Here is a 25,587-nt window from a genome sequence, read left to right on the forward strand (position 1 = left end):
CTTAGCATAACCAGGAGGTTGGCATGAGACTAAAATATGACAACCAGAAGCTCTCTCCTGGGATTGTAAATTTTGAGCCAGTAACACCATGATGGAAAGAAAGTTTGGACAATATTCATCATAGTGACTCTGATGGCAGTAGCAGTGATAGCAGATGTCCTGGCTGCTGTTTCCTTCCTTTTTCTTTAAGGACTCCTTTAATTCCTGTCCATCTAAAGCCTGCTTCCTCAACACCACCCTTGCCAACCCAATATTCTTCCAACAAATTCCCCTATGCTTAAGTCAGTCATAACTTCCCCATAACATACATATATACACACACATATATATACAAATATGTACATATATACATATATACACACATATATACATATACACTCATATATACATATATACTCATATATGTACATATATACATATATACTTACATGTACATATATACATATACATATGTTTTCATATATATGTGTATGTATGTATATGCGTATATATGTATATGTATATATGTATATATGTATATGTATATATGTGTGTGTGTATATATATCTCCCTAAGGAGATAAAGGTCATCTCCACTATAATATGCAAACAAATACAAACTCTCAAACCACTGAAATAGACTATCTCTCAAACTCATTGAGAAGCAAACATGAAGCTAGATTAAATTTTATTTTTTAAATGATGTAGAAAATATCACAATTCATTATATTTAAAAAGTGAGAAATTCACCAATTTACTGTAATTTCATATTTACTGTCAGCAATTAGCCACCTATATAGTTATACTTTCTGTCTTAAATTCCATTTATTTAACAACCCTTTTCTTAAGTTAATATGAAGATTATTGAATCTAGAATTAGAGATATATATCAGGATTCCTGAAAAGGAAAATTTTTAACATGCAAAAAAGGTATCATTTAAAATTTGGCAGACACTTTTTATTCTAAGAGAAAACAGAAAAGTATACCTAAGAAGAGATTTTCATTCTCTGCAAAAAAAAAAAAAAAAAAAAAAAAAAAAAAAAAAAAAATTAGACTTCAGTGGTCATTATTATATAAATGAAGTACCTAGGGAAGGAACTTTTTTTGTTTTAGGTATTGACGAAGCATCCCTTTTCAATATCCTTTGTATGTTGAGTAGATTTTTAGGTAGCACATAGGCAAGCGTGAAGTAGCAACATATTGTAGTAATTGAGAGGACAAGCTCTGGAGTCAGACTGTTAATGGATTCTGATGCTAACACACATACACACATGCACACACACATATGTAGTTGACCCTTGAATGACATAGGGGAGGCTATGAACCCCCCTACACAGTCAAAAACTTAAGTAATAGCTCACTGTTGCCTGAAAGCCTTAACAATAACATAAACAGTTGATTAACACATACTTTGTAAAACATATTAAAATTATAATATACCGTATTCTTACAATAAAGTAAGCTTGAGAAAAGAAAATGTTATTAAGAAAATCACAAGGAAGAGAACATATATTATCTACTAAGTAGAAATGGGTCATCATAAGGGTCTTAAACCTCATTGTCTTCACATTGAGTAGGCTAAGGAGGAAGATGAAGAAAAAGGGTTGATCTTGCTCCCGGGTAGCAGAGGCAGAAAAGGTGGAGGAGGTGGAAGGGGAGACAGGAGAGGAGACACACTTGGTGTAAGTTAAATAAAACTTACTTGGTGTAAATAAAACTTACTTGGTGTAAGTTTTATTGAAAATAATCTGCATATATGCAGACCTGCACAGTTCAAACCCATGTTGTTTGAGGGTAAACTGTTTATTTATTACTTTGGGAAATTTTATTAATTGATCAACCCTCAGTTTCTTTACCTGTAATATAAAACTATTTGTAATAAATTATCTATGATATAATAGGAGCTATAGGGTTTATTGTGAAGATTGAAAGAAAATATACATAGCTAAATACATTTTAACATTTTTATTAGGGGTTAAAAAAAGCTCTTGGGAGAAATCTATTCAAGATTTCTAAATATCCCCTTTGCAGTTCAACCATTATTAGGGCCTTTTGAATTACCTGTGATGGTCTTGACGGAGGGAGGTTCACCAATAGGGAAAGGGGACTCATATCTCTAAATGTGAATTCAAAGAAAGTAAAGGGGAGTCTATCAGGTGACACAGAATAGAGAAATCATTAATTTGGTTAAAGAAAATTTCATAAGCCATTAAATTAAAAATGAGACTTTTTTCCCTCCTATTTTAGTAGATTTGAATTATATTATCTGAAAGAGATCTTAGTAATTACTTATGGAAATTAAGACAAATTATTCAATAAGAAAGCTGACTGAGCAAGAAATAGTTTGCATTGAATAACTGGTAAAATTTTCTTGAAATTTTGTAAGGAATAAAAATCAGCATCTTGGCCGGGCGCGGTGGCTCAAGCCTGTAATCCCAGCACTTTGGGAGGCCGAGACGGGCGGATCACAAGGACAGGAGATCGAGACCATCCTGGCTAACATGGTGAAACACCGTCTCTACTAAAGAATACAAAAAAAAAAAAAAAAAAATCAGCATCTCTTTGGTAAGGTTGAGCCATTCTTTTCAAAAACAATTTTCTGCCATTTTATGTACAGCATGAATTTAAATGACTCATAAAGAAGGAATTTAAAAAAAAAAACAAAAGGGAGAAAAAAGAAATGTCTTTACTGAGCTGAATAAGTAGTAAATTTTGAAAGTGAAAGCAGGACAAAATAATGGTCCCTAAAAGAGAGGAAAATGTGCAGATTTCAGAATACTAGACGTAGAGATTTTTAAATATAATAACTTCTTAAACTAAAGTAAAATCAGCATAAAAGGTAAGTGTTTTATGAAATAATAAAAAATAAACTTTAGTGAATTAAGGACTAGCATATATTGTTATGTTCATAATGTTTTATCTTTGCACTGCCTCAATAATTTTCTATTTATAAAGAAGAAACAAAAGAGTCAAAATATACCACTAAGAAATGATACAATATATGACATGGTTTGGATATATGTCCCCTCCAAATCTCATTTGAAAGGTAATATCCAATGGTAAAAGGTAATCCCCAAAGGTAAACTTGGATGTGTGTATATGTGGCGGGGGCGGGGAGGGGTTGTTAACGGCCCAGTCTTCCACTCACCTGGGCCGGGACTAGCAAAACAGTGGCAACAGAGCTCTGCTAGCACAGAGACTACTTATATATTGTTGGAATTTATTTCCTTTTTCTTATTTTTTTTTCTCTATGTGTGGGTGTGTCTACAAATATATATCTGTACATACACACACACTTTTGGCTGTTGTAGCTGGAGTCATTTTCTATTTAGATTATGTCCATCTCACCTGAAAGAAGAGCTCTCCAGGGATTGCCTTTAGACTACATATTTATTACTGCATTAATTCCATTCTTGAAAATAAATTGAACAATACTGAAAATCTTAGGATAGGCTCTTCATTTTATAAAATTCCACTGAACTTTAGAGAAGTATATACATATATGGATATATATATGGATATATTGGAGATATATATATATATATATGGATCCATTAACATTTCTATAAAGGAATACCTGATAGTGGGCAAAGACAAAAAATATTTAAATGTTAAAAAATCAAAACATGTCAGAAAAATTAGAGGGGCTTTTAATATCTGTGTGGCTAGTGTTGGTATCTGAAATAAGTATGAGGCCTCGCTGATCAGCTAGATCTCTTCATTCCCCTTCTAATACTGCTGTATGGGATTTTTGCTGAATTTGGAGAAGTGTAAGTGCAACAGAGTTTGGGGACTTGCCTAGCAAGAAGAAACAGAAGCAGGTTTCTCCAATTCTTCAGTTTCTGTTGGAAATAGAGGCCTGTAATAATTACAAACAGGTAGTCTTTACTGGTTTTTGAATGAGGAAGTCAAGTGAAACTGACTATAGCAGTAAGCCAGATCTGATCCAGCTTAACTATTGATTGGTTTGGATCAAATCAGTCAGCCACTCATACTATCTGGCTGGAAGAAGAAAACATTCTGGGTGGAAATAATATTACTCCAGGGTGTACAAAACTTTTAAATATAATGCCAGAAAAAAAAAATACCTGTTTAACTCATTTCTTAAATACATATATATGGGTTTGAAATTCTATTCACTGTTTGTAAAACTTAACCACAGAACACACCTTTGAGATACTGGAGCCTCTTCTCCCTACCCTGGTTTCTGATGCCTTGGCCTAGCATCGTTCTGCACATGCTTCTACTACTGTAACATTAATCCCACCACCAACCACCATTGCTCAAAGAACATGAATGTCACGTAAAAATCTGACATGTTTAACTTTTAAATATTGTGTCATTTTTCATGACACAGAGAGATCAATAAAAATAGGTTTATGTGAGCCCTGAAGTACATAGAAAACTCCATTATACATTGATTATACATCTTTAAATGATATAAACTTTATATTGAGAAAATAAAATTATGTGCACCAGCATAAAAACTCTAACTGCATAAAAAGTACATATACAATAAAAAGGTAGTCTCTTTGCTATCACAGTACTTCAGTGCATTTCCCTAGAAAAAGTCATTGTGTTAATATTCTTGAATACTTCCAAAAATATTCAATTTCCATTTAAGTGTGAGTATATGTGTGTGTATATATTATCTATATACATACATATATGTGTATTATATATTATATAATATATATTATCTATATATACACATATATCTATATATAAGATAGATTATATATCTATATATCTATATATAACATAGATTATATATCTATATATCTATATAATATATATCTATATATCTAGATATATCTAGATATCAATATAATATAGATTATATACACATATGTGTATATACAGATAACATATGTATATCTGTAGATAATATCTACAGATATACAGATGTATGTATAGATAATATATATGCATACAAAAATGGGAGAAGATTATATTTAACATTTTTCACTTTGAATTTTGTATTTCTTAATCAACGTTGGGGATATTTTCATATTAGCACATGTAAATCTACCTCATTCTTTTAGTAGTCGCGAAGTATTCCAATGGGTGAATATATTATACTCATTTTAGTGAAATGTTGATGGTTGTTTTGATTGTTAACAAACAGTTATGTTTATAATCAAAGCTGCAAAATTTATTTTGTCCTGTACAATCTTTGTGTATAATGTATACATGTTACTTTCCTCAACATTCTTAGCATGGTTGTGTTTCATTAAATACTTCATCTTTGGCAATTCACTGCTCAAAAATACATTGTAGGCAATTTAATTTGCTTTTCTTTATGAGTTATAGTGAACAGTTTCTCATGTTTAAAATTAACTTTTTAAATGAACTTTGTATCCACACCCTCTTTCCATTTTCTTGTTGGCTTTTTAAAAATTCGTGGTTCAATATTTACATAAGCCTTCATATTCCAACATTGAGGCTGCCTGCAACATGACTGAGGAGTTTGCAGTATATTTAGACTCTCAGGGAAAAGGCTCAAAGCAGTTAGCAGTGGCTTAGATATTTTTCCCCAGGTCATTACTAAAATTAATATAACAATTTAGGAAAGGTCAAACGACTTTTCTCTAGCATCATTTATATCTATAAGGGGAAGTTCTGTGACATACTGAGGAAAAAACATTGGTATATTTGAAATGGATTGTCAAGAATATTTTCAATAAATAAGGTTAACATTGCTATTAAATATACCATGGTATCATAACTATCTATGTTGTCAGCACCAATCCTTGTGGCTTGAGATTAAGCACATGCTATTACTGCCAGTTGCACACATGCATTACTTCCAAGTTTCCCAGTCAATAATCAAGATTATCTTCATCATTGTGATTATGGAAGATAATCATGACTTAATGTGACTCTTCAGGGAGTCTATAAAACGCTTGGAATATCCCTTGTGGGATCTGGAAAGGATAAATGGGCAACCACTAACAGAAACTTGTTATTACAAGATGCTTTTTGTTTATATGAGAACATTAAGTTCATTAGATAGCATCATACATTTTCAAGAATCTGAAGCATATTGTCAGAGCCTATATTCTATGTTTTCAATATCTAGAATGATCAGCATATGGGGAACACTGATGTTTCAAAGACATTATATTTTTATAGTTCCCTCTGTGTCACAATCTTATACAATGTCTCATAATCCATCACTTCACCTTAGTTACTATCTTAAACATAAGGAATTATTTTTGGAGGATAATCTGTCAATTTCTTAGAAAATTATCCTATGAAAATCTATGAAGATTGCCTGACTTTTCGATTGTATCTTTCTTGATTCACTACTGTGGCTGTTTCCTCAATATAAACCACAAAAATTGTTCATAAATGTAATGAGTCAAGCAAAATACTTATATAAGTAATTAATAAGCAAACCTTAAAAATCCCACAGCAATTTTCCTAAAGTAGTGATTGGCTTATTATCTTTGTGGAACTAGTATTTTATTCAAAAGTATCCTTATTCTTGTAAGAAATACTTACGGCTTAGTCATCAGGCACTAATTTATGTGCTAGGATATAGCAATGAACAAAATGGGGAAATATCCTTACCTCATGGAATTTTCATTCAGTGAGATGTGATGGAAAGGGAAATGTGAATAGAACGAAATATTCAGGATGGTGATTTTGCTAAGAAATAACAATTCTCTCCAATATCTTCTAGAGATTTTTATGAGGGTAATCAATCTTCAGTGCAAAACCACAGAGTAATTCAAGATTTTGAAGCATAAAAAAAGATGGCATTATATTACATATGCTATAGTTGTCAAAACCAGAGTTCAGCTTTTTTCCCCCAAAGTCAGGACAGCTTTACATTGCCACCATATGTAGACTGACATTACACTCTCTTTGGCTTAGTTTGACATTAAAATGTATCAAAAATTTTATTTCATAAAATGTCCCCTCATTGCCCAGTTGCCCTCTCACTCAGCGAGGGGAACCACTTCCACTGGTTTCTTATGTATACTTCTAAAGATCATTATGCATATGAAGTAAATAAACATTGATTGTTATCTTCTTGGTTGTTTTCAGCAAAAATAATAACATATATCTCGCCTACAACATATTTTCTTAACAAAATATTGTAGACATCATTTCACATTAGCATACAAAGAGTTTCTTCAATTTTTATAGCTCATGGGATTTCATTTTATGGATATATCATTTAAAAAATATTTCCCTGAATATATGATATCCAACTATTGGCACCATTCCAAGTAGGTAAAGGTATTGTATAATTTGTTAGTGGTATTTTTCTGTAATTTTTTAAAAATACCATATTTCACATTTGTCTCCATCATATTTTAATCTGGCAAAAACAAAATATGCTTCATAAACACTACTATTAAATTTGGACATATCAATGTTATCTTAGGAAATATGTTTGGATTTGTTGCTTGCACTTCACTTTTTAAAAAATAAAACTATTGAAACTGCTCTCTAAAATAGAAGAGTGGAATTCAACCCACCTGGGGAATAACTGAAAAAAAGCTGGGATGGCAGAAGGGAAAATATAACTGTGCTGAAAGGAGGGAAAATGTAACTGTGCTAAAAGAGGACAAATTGAATATTAGGGACTGGATAGAGAGAGATCTCTAATATCTATGATATAAAGAAAACAAAACTGATGATGGTGGGAGGTTGTACTCTACCATGGAAATTATCTTTTGAAAAATATATTTTATAAATTGTTGAAGTAAAAATGTTGGGAAAAGCTGAGTGTTGGGAGAAGCTGAGGCAGGGCTTGCATGTCTGACATAATGTAGAAGAGTCTTGGAACATGTCCGGGGTCCAGGGTCTGAAACCCCTTGTGGCCTTTGGAACACCAAGTTCTGTTCTAAAGGGTAGAAGGCTACCCTGACGCGCTATGGTCTAAGCCCAGGGCATACAATCCCTCGTGGCTTGGATACAATCAAGGGCTCTTGGCTCTGGAATGTGTCTAGACTTGCTGGCTCCTTGCTCCTTGCTCTCCCAGGATCGATTGTATCTTGAGTTAAAAGACCCTGCTCTCCATTATTTCAAGTAGCAGAACATGTTCCTAATAAGTGCTAAACCGTCACAGCTGTAGATCACGCGCCTGCGCTTTTGATCTCCACGTTCTTACCACCTGTTTCTCTGTTGGATTACCAATGAAAAGCATGGGCTCCCAGAGCTCGGGGACTTCACAGCCTCCACGATCACGATGGCCCCTTGGTCCCAGCTTTACTTCTCAAACTGTCTTTTTCTCAATCGTTGGACTCCGCCAGACTTCGTCACCCCCATGACCTGGTGTTGGGTCTGATCACCCCAACATAAAAATGTTATGATTTTAACTTCTCTTAATGGAAAAAATACACAAGAATATGGAATTTCCTGGGTGAAATAGTTATAATAAAAGAGCAGCATTCGGTGGAAATAAATATGCATTCATTGCATGGTTTTTGAGTCTTTTTCTTGCCCCTCTTTATTAGTATCCAGATTTATCTTGGGGAAATTTTATTAACACTAATTTGTCATGTGCACTACATTTACCAAATGGTGTGGCAGCCATGCAGTTTGAGTAAGACTGAATTCACTCTTGACTCTCGAAGCAGAGTATTTCTTTACCAAAAATGTTTATTCCTTTTACCCAAGACTGAACAATCCTCATTGAACTTGAGACTTTGGCTAGGAATACCATAGCGTGACTGTTTATTCCCTTCTCAATAGTGTGGAGTACAGACAGCAAACTTAGAACTGCAACAGCCATGTTGCCACCGTGAAGGGTGCCACCTGAGCATGAAGGTGGCCACAGAGGAGTGCATCCCATGGGGATCACAGTGAGTTGGCTCCAGAGTCCTGTTCAAACCATGCCTGCATATCATACTTTCTCTGAAACATTTAGGCATATGACCAAAATATCCTCCTTAATATTCCATCGGTTTGCTTTGTGTTTTCTATTTCTTTCAGTTTGGATATATCCTCATGAATATAAATAAAAAAGAAGGGGAAGAGGAAGTTAGGAGAGAGAGAAGAGCTGGAAGTTATCCCTGGTCTGTTGCATAAATTATTTATTTAGAAATTCTCTTGAATTTCTCTGTATAATGCTTTTGAAAATAGACAAGTAAACAAGTAAACATAATTCTGATTATACATATATCATATTTCTTTTTTTTTTTTTTTCCTGAGATGAAGTCTGGCTCTCTCACCCAGGATGGAGTGCAGAGGTGTGATTTTGGCTCACTGCAACATCCACCTCCCTGGTTCAAGCAATTCTCCTGCCTCAGCCTCCCATGTAGCTGAGATTAGAGGTGCACATCACCAAGCTGGCTAATTTTTGTATTTTTAGTAGAGACAGGGTTTCCCCCCATGTTTGTCAGGTTGGTCTCAAACTCCTGACCTCAGATGATCTGCCCACCTCATCCTCCCAAAGTGTTGGGATATAGGCGGGAGTCACTGCGCCCAGCCTGATTATATATCATATTTCTGAATCTACATCACTATTTGTATCTTTATCTTTATCTTTATCTGTATGCCCGTATCTATCAACATATGTCCTTCCTTCCTAGTTTTCTTTCAATGCTGGTGTCCCTGTGCCTTCAGTTCTTTATCTTATTTTCCTTATACATCTGTATCACAATGAAGATACCTCTATAAGCTTTCTTTAATTTATACCCTATCAGATTATGCTACTTTTCTATTCACTTTAATGGGAACTTTTCAGCTTCAAAACATTATTTGAAAGTATTCAGTTTTTTTTTTAACATGTGAACAAAAAACCAAATACCACATGTTCTCACTCATAAAAAGGAATGAGATCATGTCCTTTGCAGGGACATGGGTGAAGCTGGAAGCCATCATCCTCAGCAAACAAACACAGAAACAAAAAACCAAATACCACATGTTCCCACTCATGAGTGGAAGTTGAACACTGAGAACACATGGTCACAGAGAGGAGAACAACACACACCAGGGCCTGTTGGGGGTGGGGGGTGAGGGGAGGGGACTTAGAAGACAGGTCCATAGGTGCAGTAAACCACCATGGCACACGTATGCTATGAAACAAACCTTCCCGTCCTGCACATGTGTTCCATTTTTTTAGAAGAAATTAAAAATAAAAGAAAGTATGCAGTTTTTAAACCTAGCCTATGATCATTAACCAGTTCAGAGATAGCATGAATTCAACTCAAAAAGAAAATTACAATGTGATAAATTTCATGCTATATTTCTGTGTTTTATTCAGTGAGCTTCTAAAATATGAATCATAAAAATGGCCATGTAATAACACGGCTTATATACTTCTGAACAGAGAGAATATTGAATATTTGAATCAAGCACCTGCAATCATTTTCAGAGTCCTCCAGACTTGTGATGCTGTACCAAAAAGAGAAATGAATTCTGGACAGATAAAAGCCACTGAGGAAAAGAGCCTCAGAACTTGAAGCTGAAACCATTGACATAGGTTCTTGAGCATTATGGAAGAAAAGTTGCTTTCTAACTAGCTGAGCCTTCAGATACTTGTAAATAAATATCATCACTGTGCGTTTCACCAAGAGATAAACAGAAAGAGTCTTCTCAGCTGTACTCTACAGTGTTTATTACTAAGAAGTCACATTTTACAATGATCAACAAGGGTATATAGAAAGTGTTATGTTTTGGTGATAATAATCTTTTAAGATAAGGAGTAGGACGAACACATGTCACAGTTTATTTGGTACTGTTCTTGGATATACTTCTCTGTCTGTGTAATTATTAATAGTTTCTCTTTCGCTTTTAAATATTTCCTGATTTGGGCAACAATTTATAGGGTCAACCTGCTTAGGGGTGGCTAGTAATCATGTATATATAAGAAAGGCTAGTTAGGGAAAATATTAGTTATATATATTATATACACATATAGTTATATATATACACCAAAATAATTGTCCCATTACCAGAACATCTGCAAACAGATTATGAAATTGAGTTTATTGACAACTGAAAGTCTTCACCCCTTCAATGTTCCTTCCAGAAAGTATTTGTTAATTCTTATATTTTTTCTAACTTAATGCATGTTAAAGTACAAATTTTCTGGGTTAAAATAAACAACTAATTCTTAATCATGCCAAGAGTATGAATAGAATCATCCCGATAATAAGGTTTGGAGAAAGTGGGGCAGGAGAAGAGGAGGGAGGGAGGAAACAAGGGAAAGAAGAGAAGCTGATTAAAATCAGTATAAAATCTACTGCATTTTATTTTACTAAGCAACTTTTCTATTGTGATGAATAACATAATGAACAATCAAGAGATAACCTAAAAGTTAGAAGACATCCTTCAGAAATGTTTATTCATTCAACAAATATTTATACTCATTTGTAAAGAGCCTAGAAATCTTACCTTGCTTTAACTTTTCCCTATAATATTAAGCCTAATATGCAGCACATGGAATATTATTTTTAATCTCATGACTCAGATGCTGTTCTTAGCATCCCCAAATGTATATCCTGAAGTCCTCAATCAAAATGTCTTCAGGCCACATGTAAAGAAAGAATGGATGTTGTGAAAACTGTCTCCTATGGAAACTGTATGACAGTTTTGTATCTCTGTGTGTAACCAGGAACAACATTCACTTACACAAATTGAAATTTTATGAGTCACACATTGTACTATGGGTCATGAATTTTATGTGATTTATAGCTTTGGATCTTAACCTGAAGGTTTTACAATGTTTTATTTGTTAAATATATTTTTTTCTGTTAATCTATTTTATGGAGTGTATCTTCATAAATAGAGCTGCTGTGATATTCTTCCCATTTTATTTCCCCTCATTTGCTTGCATATATAAACAAAAGGAAGATAGAGAACTATGAAATGGCAGGGCTGCTTGGATGCCTGAGTGATTGTGAAATGCTAGACTTCAGGATGTTGCTAGGAGGCTGCTGCGGCTCTCTCACTGTAAATTAGCCACTCATTACAGCCAATCAGATAAACAACCTTGCATGGGATGACTGGGGGGTTTTCAGCTCTTTACAGTATTTGCTGAAGATTGCTTTCCTAGCCACATTTCCTTCAATTTGATTAAAATGCATATATTTCTCTTACCATCTTATCTTGTCATGCAGTTCTAAAGTGTGCTGCTAAGAAATCGTCTCATAAAATCCCAGAAAGGATGATTTTATGATGGAGGAATATTCATCCCATAGTTTCTTCATTTCTTTTAGCTTTTTCTTAGAATGGGTTTTTTTCAGTCTCCATAACCAAGAAGTATTTCTTTGTATCTCTCACCCAGGAGAGGTGTCTGCAGTTTAGTCAAAATTATTCCGTGTAAGCATTGGTGTTGTTACCAACGTGAAGTTGATGGGTCAGCAGAGCTTCTCTCTCTCTCTCTCTCTCTCCCCACCCCCCCAATTCTCTAGTCTTAGCAGTGGTGATGATGGTATTTCCTGCATACTCCACCTCAACAGTTCATTCTCAGAGTCAGGTAAAATGTCACAGGAGAAGGGATTTTGAAAAACATATAGTACTGCCAAAATGAAAGATACCATGATGATGTTTTTGTTTTTTGTTTTAGTTAACCCTCTAAGCTATGATACTCTTCAATAGAATTTTCTGCCGTGATCAAAGAAACACTTGAAAATGTGGCTATGAGTATGTTAAATGTGGTGGATGTAAGGAACTAAATATTTAAGTTTATTTAATTTTAACTAACTTAAATTTAAATGGGAACATATAGCTAGAGGCTACCATATCAGACAACACAGCTGTAAGGCATTACATTGTTTTTTTAGTTGCCTCACACTAAGACTGTTTTTAAACACTTGAAAATAACCATGAACCTAATAATTTAGGTAAGTCTAGAAGAGATAAAGCATGAATGAGACCTAGATTTCTAGACTTCTCTGGGGTAGACTATCTTAAATATATATATATAGGCTATCTTGAAAACCTCCTAGATTAAGAAAGTAACTTGTTAATGACTATATTGTCAGTAACTATATAACTATATTGTTAATAAAACAACTCCATATGGTTGACTCACATCATGAGAGTACATATACACACAAAAATAAAGTATATTTATTGATATAGTATATTCTGTCAGGTTCAGTGATTTTACTGTGGAATAGTTCATTAGTAAGTCAGAAAACTTAGATACAAGGTCTTACCTAGGATGCTTTTGTACATTACCTTGGTCGATTTACTCTTCTCCCAAAACGCCTTCAGCGATTTCCTGTCAGTGATAAAATAAAATCTTGACTCTTCAGCTTGGCCTTCACAATCTACCTTCTTCTCTACATGATTTCAACTTCTGTCACTCCATAACCCACAGTAGGCAACTCATCTGTTTTTCAGCTTTTTCATATGTTCAATGAATAATTATCAAGAACCTACTATGTACAATACATTTTGCTAGATACTAAGGATACACCAATGAACAAAATACCATGTCTGCCACTCATGGGAAATAGTAGAAAATATTGATAAAAATTGCATAATATTATGGATGATATTAGATTCGAATTATATGACATAAAAGTTGGGATTGGAAATTATAACTGGGGCACTGGTTTGGTTTGTGAGGGTCCCAGAAAGTCTTCTCTTTGAGTGTGACAGTTAGTCCTAAAGGTTAAAAGCATTTAGCCAGGATGGAACATTTAGGAGAGAAATGCGACATGACTGTCTTATGGTGTTACCTCCACCTTTAGCTCTCCCCTTCACATGGTGAAATACTGTTTGTTTGTCTCATCAAACTCACATATGGCTATCTTTGAAAAACAGTCCAAGAACCTTCATCACTGCTAACATTTCTCTGTCATAGCATCTAAGTCTGACAAATTATAATTGCTTGTATTTATGGCAATCTCCTCTCTAGACTTTGAGTCCCTCTAGAGAAGCATTCTTGTATTTATATCCTCTAGCATTTATTTATTGTAAGGCCCTGAATAAATGTGAGGAATAAAAAGTAAATAACATAAACTCCCTTCCCTTTTAGAGTTCAAATTTAAAAAGGGAAACAGCTTTGAAATAAATTTTTGTTATTCTACTTGATCCATACTACAAAGGAGACCTGCCAAACTGCAATAGAATAATGAATTACAGCTTTTAGGGGTAGGAATGGTGAGAAAAATAAGAAGCAGATATCCAAATAAATATTTTGTGGATAAAATCTACTCCATGATTATTTTAAAGAAAGCTACTAGACTAAAGATTGGTAAAAACAGCCCAAATATAGTAAGGCAAATGTAATAAAAAGTAAAGATGAATGGAATCAGTCTCTATGGAAATAGATCTACTGTCAATATTATTGTGCCCATCAAAGACAGCCCTTAACTGTTGCTAACTAAATTTATAGCATGGGCAATCACTAACGTGAACCTGTTTGCTCTTCTATAAAATGCAGAGTGTGGATGGATGTGAGCAGTGTTTTCCACAGAATATTCCATATGGCTTCCTAGAATGTTAATACTAAAAAAAATGTTGGAAGCTCTGAATTTAACATAATTCATTAGGTTTCTTTAGATTAGGACTTCCCAGAATCTATCACAGGCTAATAAACAGTGTGGCTCACTTGAGGGGTCCATCATACACCTTTCTCAAATCTATTTGAAACATGAAACCTGTGAATAATTTGTGTATATAGCTACAATTTACAATAGCAGAAATAAAAGGAAAAGAATACGGTGCTATGAAATACAATAACCCACTTTCGATTGGGTGGCCTGGGTACACCTCAGAGGTACACCTCTCTGAGATCTGAAGTGTGAGATGAAGGATGAGAAGAAATCACAGAGAGGAAGGGAAAATATTTTAGAAAGAGGAAGCAGTACGTGCATATCCCCTGATGATAAAATTTGGTGCTGAAAGGCCACAGTGGGTTGAGCATTTGAAGCTCTGGGTCAGAAAAAACCAAGCGGCAGAGGTAGATGTAAGCATGGGGTACACTAAGACAGTGCTGCAGTGTTCATAGTTAATCAAGGCATGACTTCATTGAGAAAGTCTGGATAAGAAAGAAAAAGGTCAGCTGAATTAAACAGTGTGTGCTTACTGACATGATTGATTTTTCCATGTGTCATCAGTGCATTATGTTATAGCAAATCTGTAACAACAGTTCATATTCTGGTACTTTAAGTAAAACTCCAGGAACCTGGACTTAATTCTGAGTGCAATGGAAAGCCACTGAGTATCTTTAAGCAGAAAAATGTTACTCATTCTGAAAAAAAAAAAAAAATCACTTTGAAGGTGATAAAAACCAGAGATGGATGTTTCTGCCCTAACGTTGCTTATGCCTGCATATGTACAATGTAATGTTGCCCATTCTGTTGACAAATCTGACTGTACTTATGTCCAGTGAGAAAGAAAAGGGAAGTAAGGGATTCTCCTTTTCACAGTGTTAATGTCCCCTACACATTTTAAAAGTGGGTATACAGGGCTCAGTATCACCATTTTAATATTCTAAATTTTCATCCTTCCCTTTCATTTTTGGTCATACTATTTCTATTGTACCCAAAAGTGAAATGAATAGAAGACTTATTTGGGCAGAATCTATTAGAGAATATCTCTTCTTTCTCTGAACTGTTCTACATTACAATTATTCTAAGGAATGAATTCTAATTCTTCTATTCCTTGCAACACAAACTTTGAGTTTGGAAAGCTATGTTTCCTTCTGTCTTGTTCAATATACTTTCCCATACTCTGTGAGCAAAATATGAAGTGTTCAAGGACTGTGCTCCTTTCTCTTGAATGCTGTGAAGTTTCTTCCCTAAGAGTAGCCTGTCTAGAGCTGTGTGCAGCACCATCTTGTGACAAATGAAGTAACTGCTTATAGAGAAGAGCATCTGCACATTACTATTGGATGTTCTGCATAATTCAACCCCAGAGTTTTTTATAGTCAGTGAGCAGTGAGGGACAGATATGGTATCTTGGGATTTCACATTATTTTTCCATCAGAATTTGAAGTAAAAAGTAGAAAACAATAACCTTTGAATTATTCAATGTTAAAAATGTTCTCTAAAAAGTTATATCCTACTTTTACTAAAAAAAATTATATTAATGAAAAAGTAAGCTAGAAGTTAATGATGCACTTAAATATTTGATATCTCCTAGGCTTAAGTTTCCAACCTGATGCTGGTAACATCGCAGGTGATGACCCTTTCCCAAGAGCCCTGCTCCACAAGCAAGATAAGTACTTACTTTTGTGGCCAGGTGTGGTAGTTCACACCGGTAGTCCCAGGAATTTGTGAAGCAGGGGCTGGCAGATTGTTTGAGCCCTGAAGGGCAAGGCTACAGTGAGCTGTGATAGCGCCACTGAGTGACAGAGCGAGATCCTGTCTCCAAGTTCCTCTCTTCATTTTCAATATACAATTTATAGTCAGCACACAGTTATTCTCAACTAAACACAACACATTGCTTTATGGAATACAGGAATTTTCTGTGTATATGATTGTGAACACAAAGTCCTGATTTGTTAATCACGACCCTTGCTCTGCTTAGCACCTTTGTCTAGAAAACACCTACAAAAAAAGATAGAAACTTTTGAATTCTGTAGAAGGGAAATATTTTCTTTATAAAATAGTGGGAAAATATTTTCTGCTAAATATTATTGAATGGTATGCAATATGTGAAATAGTGTTATTTGTAGATGTTGCTCTTTTAGTCATAAAGTCCTCAAATGCCGGTTTAAGAATCCAGCTTGTTTTGACCTCACACAGAGAACTGAATAAAATAGGTTAGCACTCCCAACTTAGTAAGTCTTTTAGTGAGTATGCTCAAGAAGGAAGAGAGACTTCAGATTATGCAAAATGTTAACCATGGAAGCAAGGAACAATCACAGCATTTCTCCATTGTTTCCCTTTTCTGGTGAAGTAGAATAAACCCCTGATTAAATAAATTCAACTGCTGACATTCAAATACACACTTAAATGTTATAATTTTTTAAAATTTCAATAACTTTGGGGGTACAAGTGGTTTTGGTTACATGAATGAATTATATAGTGGTGAATTCTGAGATTTTAATGCACCTGTCACCCAAGTAGTGTATGTTTTACTCAATATGTAGTTTCTTGTTCCACACCTCCTTCCCACCCTGTCCGATCTGAATCTCCGAAGTCCATTATGTCACTCTGTATGCAGTTGTGTACTCATAGCCTAGCTCCCACTTATAGGTGAGTACATATGGTATTTGGTTTTCCATTCTTGAGTTACTTCACCAAGAATAATGGCCTCAGTTACATCGAAGTTGCTGCAAAAGGCATTATTTCATTCTTTTTATGGCTGAATAGTATTTCATGGTGTATATATACCATATTTTCTTTATCTACTCACTGGTCAGTGGGCACTTAGGCTGGTTCCGTATCTTTGCAATTGTGAATTGTGCTGCAATAAATGTACACATGCATGTGTCTTTTTTATGTAATGACTTTTTTCCTTTGGGTAGGAAAAGTACATCCACCATTCAATCCAGTAATTCCACTACTCCCCTTTATCTTTTGCCGTACAATCCCTCTGGGTAATGGAATTACTGGATTGAATGGTAGATGTACTTTTAGTTCTTTAAAGAATCTTCATGAGCTTTTCCATAGAGGTTGTACTAATTTACATTCCCAACAGTGATGTGTAAGTGTTCTGCTTTCACCACATCCCTGCCAACATCTATTGCTTTTTGACCTATGGCCATTCTTACAGGAATAAGGTCGTATCTTATTGTGGTTTTAATTTATGTTTTGGTATGCTTTGTTAAATACTAGTTGGTTGTAAGCGTTTGGGCTTATTTCTGGGTTCTCTATTTTGTTCCATTGGTCTATGTGCCTACTTTATACCAGCACCATGCTGTTTTGGTAACCTTAGCCTTGTAGTATAATTTGAAGTCCAGTAATGTGATGCTTCCAGAATTTTTGCTTAGAATTGCTTTGGCTATTCAGGCTCTTTTTTGGTTCCATAAGAATTTTGGGATTTTGTTTCTAATTCTGTGAAAAATGATACTGGTATTTTGATGGGAATTGTATTGACTGTGTAGAGCACTTTGGGCAATATGATCATTTTCACAATATTGATTCTTCCAATCCATGAGCATAGGATGTGTTCACATTGGTTTTTGTCGTCTATTATTTCTTTCAGCAGTGTTTTTTAGTTCTCCATGTAGAGATCGTTCACCTCCTTGGTTAAGTATATTCCTAGGTGTTTTTTTTTTCTCTTGCAGCTGTTGTAAAAGGGATTGAGGAATTGGTTTGATTTGCAGCTTGGTCGTTGTTGGTGCCTAGTAGTGCTACTGATATATACTGATATATACATTTATTTCATAACGTGAGACTTTACTGCATTCATTTATCAAATCTAGGAATCCTTTGGAGGAGTCTTTAGGGATTTTTAGGTACACGATCATATTGTTAAACGTAATAGTTTGACTTTTTTCCAATTTGAATGCCCTTTATTTCTTTCTCTTGCCTGATTGCTCTGGCTAGAATTTCCAGTACTGTACTGAATCAAAATGGTGAAAGTGGGCATGCTCATTTTGTTTCATTTATCAGGGGAATGCTTTCAGTTTTTCCCCATTCAATATAATGTTGACTGTGGGTTTGCCATATATGGTTTTTATTAATTTCAGCTAAGTTCCTTCTATGCTTAGTTTGATGAGGGTTTTTAATCATAAAGTGATGCTTAATTTTATCAAATGCTTTTTCTGCATCTGATGAAATTATCTTTTTTGTTGTTTTTGTTTCTGTTTATACGATGTATCACATGCATTCATTGACTTGCATATGTTAAACCATCCCTACATCCTTGGGATGAAACCCGCTTGATCATGGTATATTATCTTTTTGATGTGCTGTTGGATTTGGTTAGCATTTTGCTGAGGATTTTTACATCTATGTTTATCAGGGATATTGGTCTGTAGCTTTATTTTTTTGTTATGTCTTTTCCTGGTTTGGGTATCAGGGTGGTACTTACTTAATAGAATTATTTAAGGAGGATTCCTTCTTTCCGAATCTTCTGGAATAGTTTCAGTAGGATTGGTACCAATTATTCTTTGAATGTCTGATAAAATTCAGCTGTGACTCCATCTGGCCTTAGGTTTATATTGTTGGCTTTTTTTTTTTTAAATTACTGATTCAATTTAGCTGCATGTTATTGGTCTGTTCAAGATTTCTATTTCTTCTTGATTTAATCTAGGAGGGTTGTATGTTTCCAGGAATTTATCCCTTTCATTTAGGTTTTCTAGTTTGTGGACACAGAGGTGTTCATAATAGTCTTGATCTTTGTATTTCTGTGGTTTTGGTTGTAATCTCTCCAGTTTCCTTTCTAATTAAACTTATTTGAAACTTCTCTTTTATTTTCTTGGTTAATCTAGCTAATGTTCTATAATCTAGCTAACGTTCTATCAATTTTGTTTATCTTTTCAAAGAAGCAGCTTTTTGTTGCATTGTCCTTTTTTGTTTGTTTCAATTTCATTTAGTTCTTCTCTCATCATCATTATTTCTTTTGTTCTGCTAGCATTGGGTTTAGTTGGTTCTTGTTTCTCTAGTTTCTTGAAGTGTGACATTAGGTTGTCAATTTGTGATCTTGCAGACTTGCTGATGTAGGTAAGCACTGAGTGCCATAACCATTCCTCTTAGCATTGCTTTTGCTGTATCCCAGAGGTCTTAAAAACTTGTGTCACTGTTATTATTCATTTCAAATAATTTTTAAATTTCTATCTTGATTTCGTTATTAATCTAAAAATCATTCAGAAACATATTGTTTAAGTTTGATGTATTTGTATAGTTTTGAGAGTTCCTTTTGGAGTTGATTTCTAGTTTTATTCCACTGTGATTCAAGAAGATACTTGATGTGATTTTGATTATTTTTTAATTTATCAAAATTTGTTTTGTGGCCTATCACATAGTCTATCTCGGAGAATTTTCCATGTGCTGGTGAGGAGAATGTATACTCTGCAGTTATTCAGTAGAATGGTCTGTAAATATCTGATAGGTCCATTTGTTCTAGAGTGTAGTTAAAATCCATTTTTTCTTTGTTGACTTTATGTCTTGATGATCTGTCTAGGGCTGTTAGTGTGGTGGGAGCTGCAGTGTTAGGTGCATATAAATTTAGGATTGTAATAGCTTCTTGTTTGATTAATCATCATTATATAATGACCTTCTTTGTCTTTTTTTTTTTTTTCCTTACTTTTGTTACTTTACAGTCTGTCTTATCTAATATAAGAATAGCTACCCCTGCTCACTTTTGGTTTCCGTTTGGGTGGAATATCTTTTTCCACCTTTTTACCTTGAATTTACATAAATCCTTACATGTTAGGTACATCCCTTAAAGACAGTAGATATTTGGTTTGTGATTTTTTTTTAATCCATTCTAGCAATCTGTATCTTCCAATCTATCTACATTTACATTCAACATTAATATTCAGATGTGAGGTACTATTCCATTCATCATGTTAGTTGTTATCTAGATACTTTGATTTTTTTGTTATGTTGTTGTTTTATAGGCCCTGTGAGTTGTATGCTATTTTGCTGCATATTGAATACCTGTTTCAAGATTTGTAGTGTTGGTCTAGTAGTACCAAATTCAGCATTTGTTTATCTGAAAATGACTTTATTTCTCCTAAATTTACGAAACTTTAGTTTTGCTGGATACAAAACTCTTGGCCAACAGCTATTCTGTTTATGAAGGTTAAAGATAGGACTCTAATCCCATCTGGCTTGTAAGGTTTCTGTTGAGTAGTCTGCTGTTACTCTGATAGGGTTTTCTTTATAGCTTACCTGATGCTTTTATCTCACTGCTCTTAGAATTTTTTCATTCATGTTGGCTTTAGATAGCCTGATAACTATACTCCTTGTTGATGAGCTTTTTTGCAATGACTCTCGCAGGAGTTCTTTGAACTTCTTGTATTCGAATATCTAAATCTCTAGCAAGGCCAGGGAAGTTTTCCTCAATTATTACCTCAAATAAGTTTTTCATACTTTTTGCTTACTTTTCTCCCTCAGGAACATCAATTATTCTAAGGTTTGGCTCTTTTACATAATCAGTTTATTTTGTTTATTTATTTTTCTTGCTTTTGCCTGATTCAGTCAATTAAAAAGCCCTATCTTCAAGCTCTGAAATTCGTTCTTCTATTTGTTATAGTCTATTGTTGAAACTTTCCACTGCAGTTTGTAATTCTCTATCTGTGCCTTTGATTTCCAGAAGTTCTGATTGGATTTTAAGATATCTATTTAGAAAACTTTTTCATTTATAACTTGAGTTGTTTTTAAAATTTTATTATATTGTTTTTCACCTTTCTCTGCTATCTCCTTGAGTAGCTTAATAATCAATCTTTTAAATTCTTTATCTGGTATTTCAAAGATTTCATCTTGGTTTCGATCTATTGCTGGGGGGCTACTGTGATCTTTTGGGGGTATTGGAGAACCCTATTTTGTCATATTACTAGAATCACTGTTCTGATTCCTTCTTATTTGGGTATACTCTTTCTTCTAATTATTCTTGAATTTATTTTGTATTTGACTGTGTGGTTTTTCTTAATTTTGTTTTTCCCCCTTAAGGATATAACTTTAATGTCTATAGTTTATTGTAGCCTAAATCAGCTTTTGGTGCTATAGGGGTGAAGAAACCAGAGTTCTTGGTTATAGAGAGTCTTTTTATGATGGCTTTCTTAGATGCTGGTTGTAATAGCAATGTACTCTGTGTGTGAGCGAGTTCACTGTCTCTTACAGGGTTGGAATGGCAGAGGTCTCTTGAAGCTTATCTCATTTTCCCATGGTGTGCACTTTTGCATTTATTTATTTTTCCCCATTATTTTATTTACTGGATTGAATAGTTCAGGCTTCAGGCCAATAGGGGAGGTGCCCATGGGTAAAAACTGGCTTTGACAAAAGCAGGTGATTAAATGCAATACCCAATGGTGGGTAGAGGTCCCAGCCTTGTTAGAGGTGACTGGGGAAGCTTTCAGTGAAACACACTAAGGTCTTATCAGAGGGAAGGGCTGGAGTCACCTCAGCTCCCCTGCCAGGCCAGCAGGAAAGTGATCCACCTCCCAGACACACTTCTGACCCAATGTTCTGGCTATTCAGATCAGATGGGCACCTCTTTTGATCTGCAGGAATGTTGATGTTCCAAGTAGAGAGGAATTGTGACTCTACTTCTCATGAAAACCTGAACCTGGAAGGTGCTCCTCCTGTGGGGATGCAGTCACCCTGAAGTGTTCCAGAAAGGCTGTATATAGATAGGTGCACTCATGCCAAAATCTCATGGGAAAAGCTCCAGCTGTTTTCAGTGGTGGATGAGAAGGAAAAGAAGTCCCCTTCTCCAAGATCCTTCATGAGTACCAGGGCTGCCTGACTGTTGCCTGTAGACTTTTCCTGGTGAGCCCAGGACTTCAACTGTGCCTCTGTTGAAAGAAACTTCCTACCAGTGGAAAGATCTGGGACTCAGTGCCTGCTGTCTAGGCTCTTTTGGGTTGTTCCCTTGATGTAGTGCACTCCTCCTTCTCCTAGGAGTAGGACTCCCTGAGACCCAGAATACTGTGAATGTTGTTGCTCCTCTGGGTCTAGTCACTCAGTGGGGCTGTCATATTCCAGAGTCATGCTGCGGAGTGACTACAAGGAATCCAGTGATGTTCCCTGTCCTCAACTCTCCCAGCAGCAGATACCAGTACCAGCTCTGATGGGGGTGGTAGAAGAGTGACGTTGACTGTGTGAGATTTCTTGGTTATAGATAGCCTGAGTTTGTTGACTTTCTCAAATACTGGTTGTAGTAGTAATGAACTGGTCACATGAATAGACTCAAGACCCCCTGTTTAGCCAGAGTGGTGCAGACCATGGTGATAGATGGGGTCATGCACAAAGCTTTCTCCTTTCTGGGCACAGTGTTATTCTACCTGGAGATTCTGTAATGGACTATGTCAGTTGGCCTCTGGCCAGGAGGTGGTGCTTACAAAACAGCACCAGCTGCAGTAGTAGCAATGGGATTTGTGCTTGCCTTATGTTACCCAGGGTTGGTACTCTAGTTTCTCAGGTGCTAGGCAGAACCATAAAGCTCGTGAAAGTTTCTGTCCTTTATTATTTGCTACCAGGGCAGGTGGAGGGGCAAAGCCAGATGGGGGTTGGATCAGGGAGTTCAGCACTCTGGCTCTCCATGTAGGGGGCAAGCAGTGGCCTCTGTGGGAGTCAGGGGGGCAGTTCTTTGGCCACAGGGGTAAAGTTCCAGAAAGAAGTGTAGCTGTCTCTGCTACACAGAAGAGTTTGTGTAGGAAAGGGAATAGCCAGCACAGTAAGCCCCACCTTGCTCCCATGCACTTGGCAAGGCAGATCTAACATCTGCAGTGTTCCTCTAGCAGCAGCGAGCTGAGTTCCTTGCCATCTATGCTCAGTACACAAACTGTCCCAGGACATCATAAGACTTCCCCACAGAAATAGTAACTATGGCTTTCAGGCCACCCCCTCTGAGTCTGCCCTGCAAAGCCAGGACACCCAGCTCTTGTGCTTGCAGTTGCAGCACACTTCCCACTTGCCCCCGGTTCTGGCCAAGCCCCACTAGAGCTTATGTTGTGAAATTCACTTGGGAGCTTCTTTCAACCTGTGACCACTGTATGAATTAGGTAGCCAGCTTCTGTGAGGTCACCTGTGAGGTGGAATGAGGAATGGTTTCCCTCGGTCCATACTGGAGACTGGAAATGCAGCTACTGCTTCTGCTGCTACTTTTATATTCCTCACCACTCCCTAAGTCAGTTCCAGCACTGCATAAGGTTAAGGTCTTCCACCGTGACCTGCATTTCCAGGTTTCCCTGTGGGGGTGTACATCCTGGTGGCAGTCTCTCTTCCTCTTACAATCTGGGAACTTACATTTTTTTGCTGTAGCATGCTGCTTTGTTCAAAAGGTCTGTGGATTTCAGATTGTTAAGTTCCTGCATTGCTTACTGGAAAAAAATCTTCACATGTGAATCTCTACACGCTTCTTTGTCTTTCCAAGTGGGAGAGGCACGCCAATACTACCTCTAATCCAGCATCTTGGGGGAAAAATAAAACTTAAATGTTACAATTTTAAGATATGTTTTTACTGAAAAGTGTGTTTTAATGGCTTAAAACTCTGAAGGAGATACCAGAGGAAACTTCAGGAATACTATGGGCTTTTAAAATGGAATTTACGTGTTATTATCAAGAAAGCTATGCAAATTTTTGCCTATCATCCTTCTGAAGATGTCAGGTGTGATTCACTGCTAGAATTTTATTCATTTAGTTGGAAAATATTCATGGATGGCTTGCTTGGTGCTACATGTTGTTCTAGGTGTTGAGCATACAACATGAAATATAACACAATCTCTACATTCAAAGAGTATGCTTAGTCTCATTTAAAAAATATGTAAATTAATGTACATCTATCACAATCATTTCCCCAACTCCCTGGGATGCTGGTTATTTCTTATAGACTCAGAAAAAAAAAGGGATACATGTATTTAAAAGTTCCTTAATTTCTCCTCTTATTCTATTTGTGAAATGGAATTTTCCTATACAAATAAATGTGGACTCTGCTGCACAAATTGAACAAAAGGGCTCATTTTCCCAAAGAACTGCTTACTTATGAAGTCTTGTGATAATTCAGACATCTGGACAGCTGTGTTTAATCTGTACTTAGTTTAACTCTATTTGCATTCAAATTTTCCATAAAAATTCAAAATGTAAAGCATGCATACTCAGTTTCATCCTTAAAAATTTAATATTTTAATGAATCAGCCAATTTAGACATGCAAGCATGTGACCTGAGCTTAACTTCCTGGGTTGCTGCATGCATTATCCTAGTTCCTGGGGGAGAAGAAACATTAAGATGGCATCTATAATTTTAATCAGGTTACTAAAATTTAGTGCTCTGGCTGAGAGTTACTTCAAGGGAGAATAGAAATATCAAGCTTACAGAGGTTTGGGACAGAAAGATCTTTCTGTACTAACAATTCTGCATAATGTAATTTTTAAAGAACAGCAAAGCATGGACCCAAGAAATCTTTGCTAAAAGGAAACTTTGTTAAAGATTCATTAATTGAGGCAAAGGAAATCTCTTGAAAAAGAGCAGATGTAGTTAGAATTAGCACATTGAACTGAATGAATCATTCAACCACTCAATAAATTTCTTTAAAGTTGCTTTCTCCTGTCACAAGAGTGTGTGCTCATAGGAAGCACTTAAAAACATCCTACCTGAGGTGTTATGAAGCAGCGTCAAGCATCCCTGGGCTTCAGAGGAACAATAAAGAGGTTTGGGGCAACCAGAAAGTATATGGGATAGGGGTGACAAAATCAGAAATTGCACATTTCTATCTAGTACCTTTGAAGGCCATACCTTCAATTTCAATCCTTTAGTCTATTATAGACTAGGCAGAGCCTTCATAAGAAATCCAACTGTTTTATACAAACAAATGAACAAACAAAAAGCCAAAAGGAAAGCAAAACAAAATAAAAAATCTTGACATTTTATCCTGTATTATAGTGAATGTTATAAATTTTCGTAATGAATTCATAATATTGTGGGAGTTGAACACAAAGACAAACTTAGCATTTTCTCTAAATTTGTCATGCTTCCCTTTCACCTACAAGCCTTTCTCCAGATCTTTCCTCTGCAACACTTTCCAAAGCCCCACATCTCCTTCAGCTGGTCAATGTCTACACTGTTTTA

The 25,587-nt window shown here is 35.5% G+C and overlaps 1 long non-coding RNA gene across 2 annotated transcripts in view; it reads right to left on the reverse strand.

Moving 5' to 3' along the window:
• Positions 1-25,587, reverse strand: part of LOC105475410 (uncharacterized) — a 60,660-nt gene that overhangs the window by 32,471 nt on the left and 2,602 nt on the right. For both annotated transcript variants that reach the window (XR_011621650.1, XR_983327.2), the window contains exons 2-3: positions 13,129-13,171; positions 966-986 (exon numbers count right to left, since the gene is read on the reverse strand). This is a non-coding gene — a long non-coding RNA (uncharacterized lncRNA). The remainder of the gene's footprint in view (positions 1-965; positions 987-13,128; positions 13,172-25,587) is intronic.

Source organism: Macaca nemestrina, chromosome 4 (genome assembly GCF_043159975.1).
Source record: "Macaca nemestrina isolate mMacNem1 chromosome 4, mMacNem.hap1, whole genome shotgun sequence".
NCBI lineage: Eukaryota > Metazoa > Chordata > Mammalia > Primates > Cercopithecidae > Macaca > Macaca nemestrina.